The sequence below is a fragment of the Macrobrachium rosenbergii genome, chromosome 2, assembly GCF_040412425.1.
Source record: "Macrobrachium rosenbergii isolate ZJJX-2024 chromosome 2, ASM4041242v1, whole genome shotgun sequence".
Lineage (NCBI taxonomy): Eukaryota > Metazoa > Arthropoda > Malacostraca > Decapoda > Palaemonidae > Macrobrachium > Macrobrachium rosenbergii.
The window spans coordinates 47,699,545-47,713,099 of record NC_089742.1 but is presented as its reverse complement, the minus strand read 5'-3'; positions in this window follow the sequence as shown (position 1 = coordinate 47,713,099).

Here is a 13,555-nt window from a genome sequence, read left to right as displayed (position 1 = left end):
CAGCCTTCGAAAACAAAAGGGGAACGCTGGAAAGAAGAAGGAAATCTCAAGAAAAAGCAGCAATTTGTGAGACATTAGTCTAAAACGCCCTCGACAGCTCTGAACGTCGGTCTTTTAAGCCATTTCATACTTTGCTGTCTGCTGGTGATTGCCATCGTACGTTGCGTGCGACAGTTATCGTTCATTACAAACTCTTTCCACTCTCTCACACACTCACACACACACACACACACACACACGCACACACACCCAAAAGCAACTCAGCAGCGATTTACGATTTCAAAACAGGAGATGGTGAATAGGAGAGAGGCATTTCTGTTCTGTAAGCTGCATATTGCCTGCTTTTTCAAGCTCATTTATTCTCGGGAGTGAAGGGAATGGGCCTTTCTCAGGCTTTCAGCTTGAAAAAATGTTTTATGATTATCTGTGAGGATGTTAAATTAAATCTTTTATTGGTCTTTATGATTATTTGTGATATATATATATATATATCTTTTATTATATATATATATATATATGTCTGTTTATATATATATATATATATATATATATACTATATATATATATATATATATATATATGTATATATATATATGTATGTATATATATATATATATATATATATATATATATATATATATATATATATATATAATAAATATTATATTTCTTTACCCTATATATATAATAAATGGCATTGGATTTGTTTCAGCTGAACCCTCATTTTCCTGACAAATGGCATTACATTCTTTAAACAGTACCACGCTTTACAATTCCTGTATAATAATAATAATAATAATAATAATAATAATAATAATAATAATAATAATAATAATAATAATAATAATAATAATAATAAAGAGCATGAGTCACTAAAACGGTGAAGAAATCCCCAAAGATGTATATATATAAATATTCGTTAAAAATATATATATATAAAACGAGAGCTTTGAGAACCTGTTTAATTCTCTCCTTCTCAGACTGAGAAGGTTTCTGAAAGGCTCCCATTATATATGCCTGTTGTTAGTATATATATATATATATGATATATATACTATATATATATATATATATATATATATATATATATATATATATATATGTCTGCCCACACCCTTGTGGATTTCTCACCATTAATAATAATAATAATAATAATAATAATAATAATAATAATAATAATAATAATAATAATAATAATAATAATAACAATAGCTATCTCAGTGGCATTAAATTTATATCTTATCATTTCATTTATGCATATTTCTTCTCTCGCTTCCAGGGACATAGACATACAAACGTGACATTTCTTCCGTGAAACAAGGTCACGTTACGGTCTGGTGTTTTTTGCAGTCCCAATATTGACACGAGCGGCGGAAAACAACGCACAGGTGATAACAAACTGTTTTTTTTAATGTATTCGTCTGTTTCCGTAAAACCGCGCGGTCACTAAAGTGATTTGGCGGTTACTGAACTGACAAGAAAGGTTTTTTAATTTCCATGCGTCATTGTGAAAGGGGGAGCTCTTTGCATTTAACTGGTTTATTGTGTCTTGTCCCCCGTAGGGGTGGGGGGGGGTTAGTGCCGTCAGTGCACCTCACGGGGTGCACTGTAGGCTTTACTAAAGGTTCTTCGCTGCTTCAACCCCTTTCATTCCTTTGACTGTACCTCCGTTTATGTTATCTTTCTTCCATCTTGCTATCCACTTTCTCTAACAATTATTTCATAGTGTAACTGAGAGGTTTTCCTCCTGTTACACCTTTCAAACCTACCTACTCTCAATTTCCTTTCCAGCGCTGAATGACCTCATAGGTCCCAGTGCTTGGTCTTTGGCCTAAACTCTATATGCCGATTCCAAACCGATACTTGAGTGATTTAGCGGTTACTGAACTAACAGGACGGTTTCGTTTCCAAACGTCATTGTGAGAGGGGAAAGGTTTGCATTTAACTGTTTTATATTATGTCTCGTCATGTAAATTTCACATGGAAGAAAAAAGCACGAACCGTAATATGTCCTTACTACCCGGAAGGGGTCACGACGGACGTAGGTCAAATGTTTGCACGAGATATGCAACAAGAGAAGAATTGAAATGGCGGAGTATAATATTAATGAAATTTGGTATGCTATTATAATTTTTGACAAATTTGAAACTGTATTTAAATAATGCCTTCGACTCATATGTTTTTAAAGAAACGTACTCAAAATAGAGCCGCTTATGATAATTCAAAACAAAAAATAAACAAGTAAAAAATGCGTCGAAGTTTCTTCGGCGCAATCGAGTTTTCTGAACAGCCGCTACGGCGCATAATCAAGACCACCGAAAATAGATCTATCTTTCGGTGGTCTAAGTATAATGCTGTATGAGCCGCGGCCCACGAAACTTTCAACCACAGCCCGCTGGTGGCCTATCCTATATCGTTGCCAGAAGCTCGGTTACGGCTAACTTTAACCTTAAATAAAATAAAAACTATCAATGCTAGAGGGCTGCAATTAGGTATGCTTGATGATTGGAGGGTGGATGACCAACATACCAATTTGCAGCCATCTAGTCTCAGTAGTTTTAAAATCTGAGGGCGGATAGAAAAAGTGCGGACAGAAAAAGCGCGGACGGACAGACAAAGCCGGCACAATAGTTTTCTTTTACAGAAAACTAAAAATAATGTTCGAAAATAATGACAATAAGTCATTTATTTCAATGAAATACTCAAAAGAGAACCTCTTACCAAAGTAATACTGGCCTTAATAAGCTATGCAGAAATATTTCCATTATTGTGGCTGCCATGTTGAAATATTGTCAGTAGTAATTTTCATCAGTTTGATGGAATTACGTCATTGACTGAACCACCTCATTGGCTGTTCCAGTTTCATTTCCTATAGACCCTAAAGTCACATTAATAATAATAATAATAATAATAATAATAATAATAATAATAATAATAATAATAATAATAATAATAATAATAATAATAATAATTTTTATATCGTATAGTAATTTTTATAATAACTAATAATAATAATGTAATAACAATAATAATGATAATAATAATAATAATAATAATAATAATAAATTAATAATAATAATATGTAATAATAATCAATAATATATAATAATAAAAATGAAATAATAACAATAAAAAATAAAATAATAAAATTAATGTAATGAAATCAATGAAAATAATAAAACAACAATAATAATAATAATAATAATAATAATAATAATAATAATAATAATAATCATAATAATAATAATGTCGCTCATATTCATATCACGAGATCGATGTATTCCGAAACATATATGAATTGGTATTCTCACCCTGAGGGTATTTCGTGTGACCTCACGGTCTCATGCATTCTCGTGACCTCATTTTTTTTCCTGACCCCTTCCCCAGAACACCCACATGCCCCCCCCCACAAAAAATAAAAATGTATATATATACTGTATATGTATAATTCGCTTGCACAATACTTATGATTTTCTTCAGTTTGATTTCGTTTTAAAAGTCTAACGACTGAATAATGCGAGAAAGAGTATATATATATATATATATATATATATATATATATATATATAGCATATATATATATATATATATATATACATATATATATATATATATATATATATATATATATATATATATATATATATATATATATATATATATATATATATATATATATATATATATTTATATACACACATACATAATTCACTAGCATGTTGCCTATGACTTTCTTCATTTTGATTTAGTTTTAAAAGTCTGACGACTGGATAATGTGAGGAAATTCGTTCTCATAAAAGAATTGCGAGAGGAAAATGTATATTGTCATTGTTCCTTGCTTTTAAATTGTCTGAGATTTTTTAAGGACAAAGATTCCTTTTCTTCCTTTCTTCTCATTTTCTTCTTTGTCTTCTCCTTCTCCTCTCCTTTCTTTTCCCCTTTTCCCTCAACGACTCTTGATTTCTATTTTTAATTTTCTGTAAAGGAAAACTATTGTGCCGAGTTTGTCTGTCCGTCCGCACTTTTTCTGTCCGCCCTCAGATCTTAAAAACTATTCTGGCTAGAGGGCTGCAAATTGGTATGGTGATCATCCACCCTCCAGTCATCAATCCTACCAAATTGCAGCCCTCTATCCTCCTCAGTAGTTTTTATATTATTTAAGGTTAAATTTAGCCATAATCGTGCTTCTGGCAACGATATAAGATAGGCCATCACCTGGCCGTGGTTAAAGTTTCACGGGCCGCTGCTCATACAGCAATATACCGAGACCATCGAAAGATAGATCTATTTTCGGTGGCCTTGATTGTACGCTGTAGCGGCTGTACGGAAAACTCGATTGCGCCGAAGAAACTTCGGCGCATTTATTACTTTCTTTTTTTTAAGAAAACGGTACACAAGAGATACGAGATTCAAATTCACTTGTGATTCACTCGTCCATCATGATTTGTACGGAGATAGACACTATATTTTTAATTTGATATATATATATATATATATATATATATATATATATATATATATATATATATATATATGTATATATATATATATATATATATAATAATATATATAATGTATATATATATATATATATATATATATAAATATATATATATATATATATATATATAGAGAAGAGAGAGAGAGAGAGAGAGAGAGAGAGAGAGGGAGAGGTGTTACGTTGAAGATCGGGACTGAATTTCCATTATCAAACTTACATATGGATTTATATATATGTATATATATGTATATGTGTGTGTGTGTGTGTGTGTGTGTGTGTGTAACGCCTACCAACATAAAGGACCCAGATTCGGCTCCCGGGCGAGAAGCTGTAGCTCTTTTGAATTGAGTAGCTAGTCGTGTACCCGGTAGCTGGACGACTGCGGTGATCATCACCGAGGTCAAGAAAAGGGCACGAGACTGCAACCTCATCCGGAAAATTCGCCGAGGACCGGAAGTTCGACCGTTTTTGAAGCCACCCCTTGTAACACACATAAAAACACTGTCATTGAGACCTTATGTGTCATTTTCTAAAACTAGGGTATAGTCAGTTATATAATAAAATGGCTAATTAATGGATTCTGGAGGAACTCCTATGTTGGGGTCTATGCAATTGAAAACTGGAGGAACTCCTATGTTGGGGTCTATGCAATTCAATACTGGAGGAACTCTATGTTGGGTCTATGCAATTGAAAACTGGAGAACTCCTATGTTGGGGTGGGCTGGAGGAACTCCTATGTTGGAAATTGACTGGAGGAACTCCTATGTTGGGGTCTATGCAACTGAAAACTGGAGGAACTCCTATGTTGGGGTCTATGCAATTGAAAACTGGAGGAACTCCTATGTTGGGGTCTATGCAATTGAAAACTGGAGGAACTCCTATGTTGGGGTCTATGCAATTCAATACTGGAGGAACTCCCATGTTGGGGTCTATGCACTGAAAACTGGAGGAACTCTATGTTGAGTCTATGCAATTCAAGACTGGAGGGAACTCCTATGTTGGGGCTCTATGCAATTGAAAACTGGAGGAACCTATGTTGGGGTCTATACAATTCAATACTGGAGGAACTACCGTTGGGAGTCTATACAATGAACCTCAAATCCTATGTTGGGGTCTATGCAATTGAAAACTGGAGGGAACTCTATGTTGGGGTCTATGCACTGAAAACTGGAGGAACTCTATGTTGGGGTCTATGCAATTGAAAGCTGGAGGAACTCTATGTTGGGGGTCTATGCAGTGAAAACTGAGGAACTCCTATGTTGGGGTCTATGCAATGAAAAACTGGAGGAACTCCTATGTTGTCTATGCAATTCAATACTGGAGGAACTTGGAAAACTGGAGGAACTCCTATGTTGGGGTCTATGAATTGGAAACTGGGAGGAACTCCTATGTTGGGCTCTATGCAATTGAAAACTGGAGGGAACTCTATGTTGGGGCTATGCAATTGAAAACTGGAGGAACTCCTATGTTGGGTCTGTGCTATTATTGTGAAAACCACGGGAGGAACTCCTTTTGGGGTCTATGCAATTGAAAACTGGAGGAACTCCTATGTTGGGGTCTATGCATTGAAAACTGGAGGAACTCCTATGGTGTTGGGGTTCCATGTTGGGGTCTAAATTGAAAACTGGAGGAACTCCTATGTTGGGGTCTGTGCTATTGAAAACTGGAGGAACTCTATGTTGGGGTCTATGCAATTGAAAACTGGAGGAACTCCTATGTTGGTCTATGCAATTGAAAACTGGAGGAACTCCACATGTTTGAGGTCTGTGCTATTGGGGCTCCCATGTTAGGGTTGAAAAAAACTGGAGGAACTCCCATGTTGGGGTTCTATGCAACTGAAAACTGGAGGAACTCCTCTATGCAATTGAAAGCTGGCTCCTATGTTGGGGTCTATGCAATTGAAAACTGGAGGAACTCCTATGTTGGGGTCTATGCAATTGAAAACTGGAGGAACTCCTATGTTGGGGTCTGTGCTATTGAAAACTGGAGGAACTCCCATGTTGGGGTCTATGCAACTGAAAACTGGAGGAACTCCCATGTTGGGGTCTATGCAACTGAAAACTGGAGGAACTCCCATGTTGGGGTCTATGCAATGGAAAACTGGAGGAACTCCTATGTTGGGGTCTATGCAATTGAAAACTGGAGGAACTCCTATGTTGGGGTCTATACAACTGAAAACTGGAGGGAACTCCTATGTTGGGGTCCTATGCAAACTGAAAACTGGAGAGAACTCTATGTTGGGGTCTATGCAACTGAAAACTGGAGGAACTCCTATGGTGGGGCTCTGTGCAACTGAAAACTGGAGGAACTCCATGTTGGGGTCTGTGCAACTGAAAACTGGAGAACTCCTATGTTGAAGTCTGTGCAACTGAAAACTGGAGGAACTCCACATATTTGGGGTCTATGCAATTGAAAACTGGAGGAACTCCTATGTTGGGGTCTATGCAATTGAAAACTGGAGGAACTCCTATGTTGGGGTCTATGCAATTGAAAACTGGAGGAACTCCTATGTTGGGGTCTATGCAACTGAAAACTGGAGGAACTCCTATGTTGGGGTCTATGCAACTGAAAACTGGAGGAACTCCCATGTTGGGGTCTGTGCAATTGAAAACTGGAGGAACTCCCATGTTGGGGTCTATGCAACTGAAAACTGGAGGAACTCCCATGTTGGGGTCTGTGCAATTGAAAACTTATGCAAACGCATCTTCTCAGGATCAAGCACGTGCTCGAAAAGTAGGCCTAAGAACGAGTTCACAGAATAAGAAAATTGAAGGACTCTGTTGGTAAAGTTCAAAGTTCACCTTTTCGTTTGACTCTGGCAATATTTTGCCCTTTAGAAAACCTCCTCCTACACCACAAGCAGAGTCTGGCCTACGTGGAAATAAGCTGTCGGCCGAGAATCGTAAACATAAGTCGATAGCCTTGGTCGTTCTGATTCCTTTTTAGTTTTCTGAAAAGAAAACTCTTGAGTTGGCTTTGTCTGTTCGTCCGCACTTTATTCTGTCCGTTTTTCTGTCCGCACTTTTTCGGATTCCTTTTTAGTTTTCTGAAAAGGAAACTATTGCGTCGGCTTTGCCTGTCCGTCCGCATTATTCTGTCAGCCTTTTTTCTGTCCGCACTTTTTCTGTCCGCACTTTTTTCTGTCCGCACTTTTTCCTGTCCGCACTTTTTCGGATTCCTTTTTAGTTTCCTGAAAAGCAAACTATTGAGTCGGCTTTGCCTGTCCGTCCGCACTTTTTCTGTCCGCTTTTTTTTTCTGTCCGCACTTTTTCGGATTCCTTTTTAGTTTTCTGAAAAGAAAACTCTTGAGTTGTCTTTGCCTGTTCGTCCGCACTTTATTCTGTCCGCCTTTTTCTGTCCGCACTTTTTTCTGTCCGCACTCTTTCGTTTTTTTTTTCCGAAGAGAAAACTATGAAGTCGGCTTTGACGTCCGTCCGCACTTTTTCTATCCGCCTTCTTTTGTCCGCACTTTTTTCTGTCCGCTTTTTCGGATTCCTTTTTAGTTTTCCGAAAAGAAAACTCTTGAGTCGGCTTTGCCTGGACGTCCGCACTTTTTCTGGACGCCTTTTTTCTGTCCGCACTTTTTCGGATTCCTTTTCAGTTTTCTGAAAAGAAAACTTTTGAGTCGGCTTTGTCTGTCCCTCCGCACTTTATTCTGTCTGCACTTTTTATGTTCGCTCTTTTCTATCCGCCCTCAGATCTTAAAAACTACTAAAGGTAGACGGCTGCAAATTGGTATGTTGATCATCCACCTTCCAATCATCAAACATACCAAATTGCAGCCCCCTCTAGTCCATTAGCTTTTATTTTATTTGAGGTTAAGAGTTAGCCATAGCAAATTGCTTCTGGCAACGCAAGCACAGGCCACTCGGCATTGGCTGAGAGCTTCGTGGGCCGCTGCCCATACAGCAGTAAGAGTCCACCGGCGATAGATCTATTTTCGGTGGCCTTGATTATGCGCTGTGCAGAAAACTCGTTTCGACTTAATGTCGGTAATAGAATTCTCAAAGACGAATGTAAATGCAAGATCGTGTCGCTAAATTCTTAAATACGACCGGAATAATGTAGATTGTCAGGTAAATCGTAAGGATAACGGAGGAGAAGTAACGATAGCATTCGTGGGTCAGTCTACGAACAGGCGCAAACTCATAGAGATCATTCTATATAGAGATGAGCTGATGTTTATTTTTGACCTTGTCTTCGCTAACCTCATCATAACAGCCTACTGGGATGACAACAGCGCTTAGCATACTTGTCCTGCACCACCTGCAAAGCATAAAAGAGAAGAGTTAGTTCAGCCTATCGGGCGCGTTCTTTGCAGTCGAAGGACACCTCAGATACATTTCGACAAAAAGTTGTTCTCGACCCAAATGCGCCGATTAGCAGAGAGCTCGTCACTCGATGGCTGACGTGATCGCTTCTGAAACTTCTTCGTTCTGTTTACAACACTTGACGACGCGTGGGAATGACATCTTTTGTCATTTTATCTCCTTCTGAATTGAGTCTTTCCACCGCTAGACTCACCCAGAAAGTATTCTTGAAATCCGGAGGGACATCTGGTTCATTTTTCAAGGCCAGTTCAATGATGTTTTCTGGGGGGGGACCTTGCTAGAGGTAAACACGTCCGGCGGTCCTAGGTATTTTTGCGCCAGAGCCGAAGGACAGATTAAAGGGTAAACACCTTTTGCAATTCTTTAACTGTCCTTGTGCTACTCTTTGTGGTCAGTTCAGCATTACGGTTCCGAAAACTGGGTGCCTACATAGGTGCGTAGCTGACTAGAATTTCCAGTCAGGTCAGGATAACTTTTTTTGGGGGCAAACCCGAAGTTCGAGAACGTAAATTGTTTCCCTACTCATTTCTGTCATTTAATTCAAAAGCAAATCATCAGCTTCGTGAAGGAGAGTTGGTTCAGCAATCCTTTCGTCCTTCTTTGATGTTGCTTTAATACTTCTTCCTTGCATTGCATGGTAATAAACAAAGTAAATGAACAACTGGTACAGTTTTATATTGCTGATGTAACAGTTAACTGTAAGAGACTTATACACAAGAAATATAGACACACACACACACATACTGTATATATGTATATATATATATATATATATATATATATATATATATATATATATATATATATGTGTGTGTGTGTGTGTGTGTGTGTGTGTGTGTGTGCATGATAGAAGTAATCAACAAAAACATCTGCGTGTGAAACAGAAATGTAAATTTCTGACTCGCATCGGGAACGAACCCAGGTCTTTCAATTGAAATGCAAGGGCGCTACCAACCGTGCCACATAAGTCAGAAATTTACGTATATATAGATATATATATGTATGCATATAAACATATATATATATATATATATATATATATATATATATATATATATATATATGTGTGTGTGTGTGTGTGTGTGTGTGTGTGTGTGTAGTTAGGTTCCTGTTCAAGTTAAAAATAAAAACCTGGTTTTTGAAGGATACCTAGGAATCCCAGTGTCATTTTGGACCTGAGCAGTGAAATGGTTTAAAACAGTATGAACCACTTTTATATTATGTATATATATATATATATATATATATATATATATATATATATATATATATATATATATATACAATAAAGTATATATATTATATATATGTATATAAAAATTAAATCTTTCTTGTATCATAGTATAACATATTTTCTTCAGCGTATCTTCTAAAAAGCATTTAAGTAGAAAATATGAAATGGACATTAATCGCTTATCAGGAAATACCAAACCCATTATTATTATCATTAAGATTATTGCTATTATTATTATTGTTATTATTATTATTTTTTCTCAAAATTCTTTATTTCTGTAATAGTTTTTTTATCTTTATATTTCTCATTTATCTTATTATTATCTAAATCTTCAATATTATTATTTTCTCATTATTTTTCATGGGGGGGGCCACGTGCCCAGGTGCGCCCCCCACCCCCGACCTGGATCCGAAAGTGGATTTAAATAAGGTGAATGAGAACGCGCCTGATTTCATTTTTTTCCTTAAACAATATTTTCCCTAATTTTTTTTCTTATATATTTTTTTTTTCCTTAAACAATTTTTTCCTAAAACCTTTTCTCTTTCTCACCTCAAAAATTAATCATTAAAAAAAAATATCCAACTTTTGAGAGAAGTAAAAGCTATATTTAATCCCCTGCTTAATTTTTAATAACATTTAGTGGTCATGTTTCTTCTATTTGAAACTTTGGCCTCAGCCGTATTGTTGATTTGCTCAAAATGGTTTCAGTTATTCCTTAGATTTTCCGACCTATCTATCGTTTCCATTAATAATAATAATAATAATAATAATAATAATAATAATAATAATAATAATAATAATAATAATAATAATAATAGTAAACGATATTTATTTCCTTTTTATATTTTTAAAAATGCATTATTATTATTATTATTATTATTATTATTATTATTATTATTATTATTATTATTATTATTATTATTATTAATAGTCAATGCGGTATACACTTTTATAATATACTTTAAAAATTCATTATTATTATTATTATTATTATTATTATTATTATTATTATTATTATTATTATTATTATTATTATTATTATTATTATTATTATTATTATTCATGGGAGATATATGAACAGCAAGGGCATGAAAATTCTGAAAAACGGCATTGAAATAGGCCACCGAAGCGCAAAGAAGTGAGATGAGAGAGAGAGAGAGAGAGAGAGAGAGAGAGAGAGAGAGAGAGAGAGAGAGAGAGAGAGAGAGAGTCCAAGAAGCACCTTAACCTTTAAGTGCTTGGAAACGCTCGAGAGACAGAACTGTAATTGCGTCCCAAAGCAAAATGCTTCAGAAGTTCCACGCCCACCAGGAAACCTTAAAATACCTCGGATTCAAAAAAAAATAGAAAAATTAAAAAATTATAATAAAAATATCTAAAAACGAAAATAGTAAAAATAGACAATTTTTACATGATATTAAACATTATTCCGCCTGTTGTAGTCGTATATACTGGAGATAATGCATAAAAATCTAGAGAAACGATTTTTTGAAAGTTGTGATAGAAATAAATTTATACTGAACAAAAAAAATTAATAAATTAAAATACAAATATCTAAAAATTAAATACTACAAACAGACGATTTTGCATAAAAGTAAATCAAAATCAAAATATCTAAAAATGAAAAGTCTAAAAATAGACAATTTTACATAAAAGCAAATAAATATAAAAATATCTAAAAATGAAAGCTAAAATTAGACAATTTTACACGAAAGTAAATAAAAATATCTAAAAATGAAAGCTAAAATTAGACCATTATTACATGGAATTAAACATTATTCCACCCATTTTAATCGTATCCTCCAGAGATGATGTGGACAAATCTAGAGAAAAGTATTTTTGAAAGTTATAATGAAAATCAATTTATTCCGAACTATTCTCGTTCCAGCGCCGCCGAGCTTGTGGTTCACATGTCAGCTCATTCCTGCGAACAAATTACTAAAGTTTTTTTATTTTTATAGTTTTTTTTTCGTTTATTTTTTCTATAATATTCATGCCATGAAATTCGTATCTAGGGTCTGGGTCATGAATGACAAAGAAATATTTTTTTTTATTTTTTATTTCATATTTTTTATAATATTCATGTCAAATGAAATTCGCAACTAGGGTCATGAAATGACAAAGTTATAAAAAAATGAGTTCATGACACGTAAAAGGCAGCTTACGTCGTTCAATCGATTGAGTAGAATCGATATATTGAAATCAGTTGGCGCATCGTGGCAATGACAGTAGACAACGGCCGCATTTTCATTTAAAACGATTGTCACTTTTTTTTCCAGTTGCTCATTAGATCGATTGACTGCCAGCTGTAAAAAAAATTGAAGAATCGATTGTTCAGATTCATTATGGAAGGGAAAGCGTCTCTCAGTTTGTTCCGTGAAACGCCCTTTGCTCTTTAAAAATGACCTTACTTTAATAAACCAGGACAAAAAAAAAAATAAAGTAACACAATAAGATAAAGCAAAAAATTAAAGTCATGCAATAAATTTTTCATTTAATCTGTGACCAAAGTCTGGTGACGTCATCGATTCATTTACCTCTTTGACTCAGACGTAACCCAATGGTTTTCCCACTCGCGAAGTTAACCAACTGGTCAGTAATTAGATGGGTAACCATTTGGGGAAAACCACTGGCACACAAGCTCTTGGGAATCTCTCGAAAGCCCTTGGGAAGCTGGGCGAACGGCAAGGGGTCACAATGAGATCCGAGAGCCAATGGAGCGAGGGCGACCCAAAAATAATGCAACGTATCCATTACCTCTGCATTCCTCGTTTTTCTTGTCCTGTGTGCTACATCTCTCATTATAGTTTAAACTTTTTTTTTATTATTTTTTTATAGTAATTATTATTATACAGTTCTTCTTAAAGTGTCTAAATTTCTACTTCAAGTTGCGTGTTAATGTCTACTGAAACTCGGCATCCATTCCCCATTCAAATCCATTTATCAAATCATTAAAATGATTGAAAAATGGCTAAACTCCAATTAGGCCACTTATCGAAACGATCGTCCATGATTCCACTCTCGGGATAAACTCTCGCCCTTCGCAGAGTTTTCCAGTCTGTCATGCTCGTGATGACAAAGAAGTTGGACAGCGCTGTCGAAGGCTGTCCAGGACTACGACATAACGGATGGACAATGTTACATGTCGATTGCCGAAGACTGCTATCATTATCCCATTGAAAGATGTCGTTTAATCCCGTGCGTTCTTTTTTCAGGTACCCGGTAGTCTCCGATTTCCAGAGAACTTCGCTCGCGCGGCGTTGGACATCGTTTGGGTCAAATTGCGGAGCTTCCAGGAGTTTAGGGAGGTCTGGACTGGAAACAGTCTTCCAGGGGCTAGACTGAAGTCTTGAAGTGTGGGGGGAAATGTATGCTTCATATCTCATTGGGGAGTGTCAGATATCAACTAACGTCCATTTTCATTCCGTGTGAATCATTTTGACGCGGCCTCTCTGACCTTCTGGATAAAGTGCACGGGTGGTGGTGGTG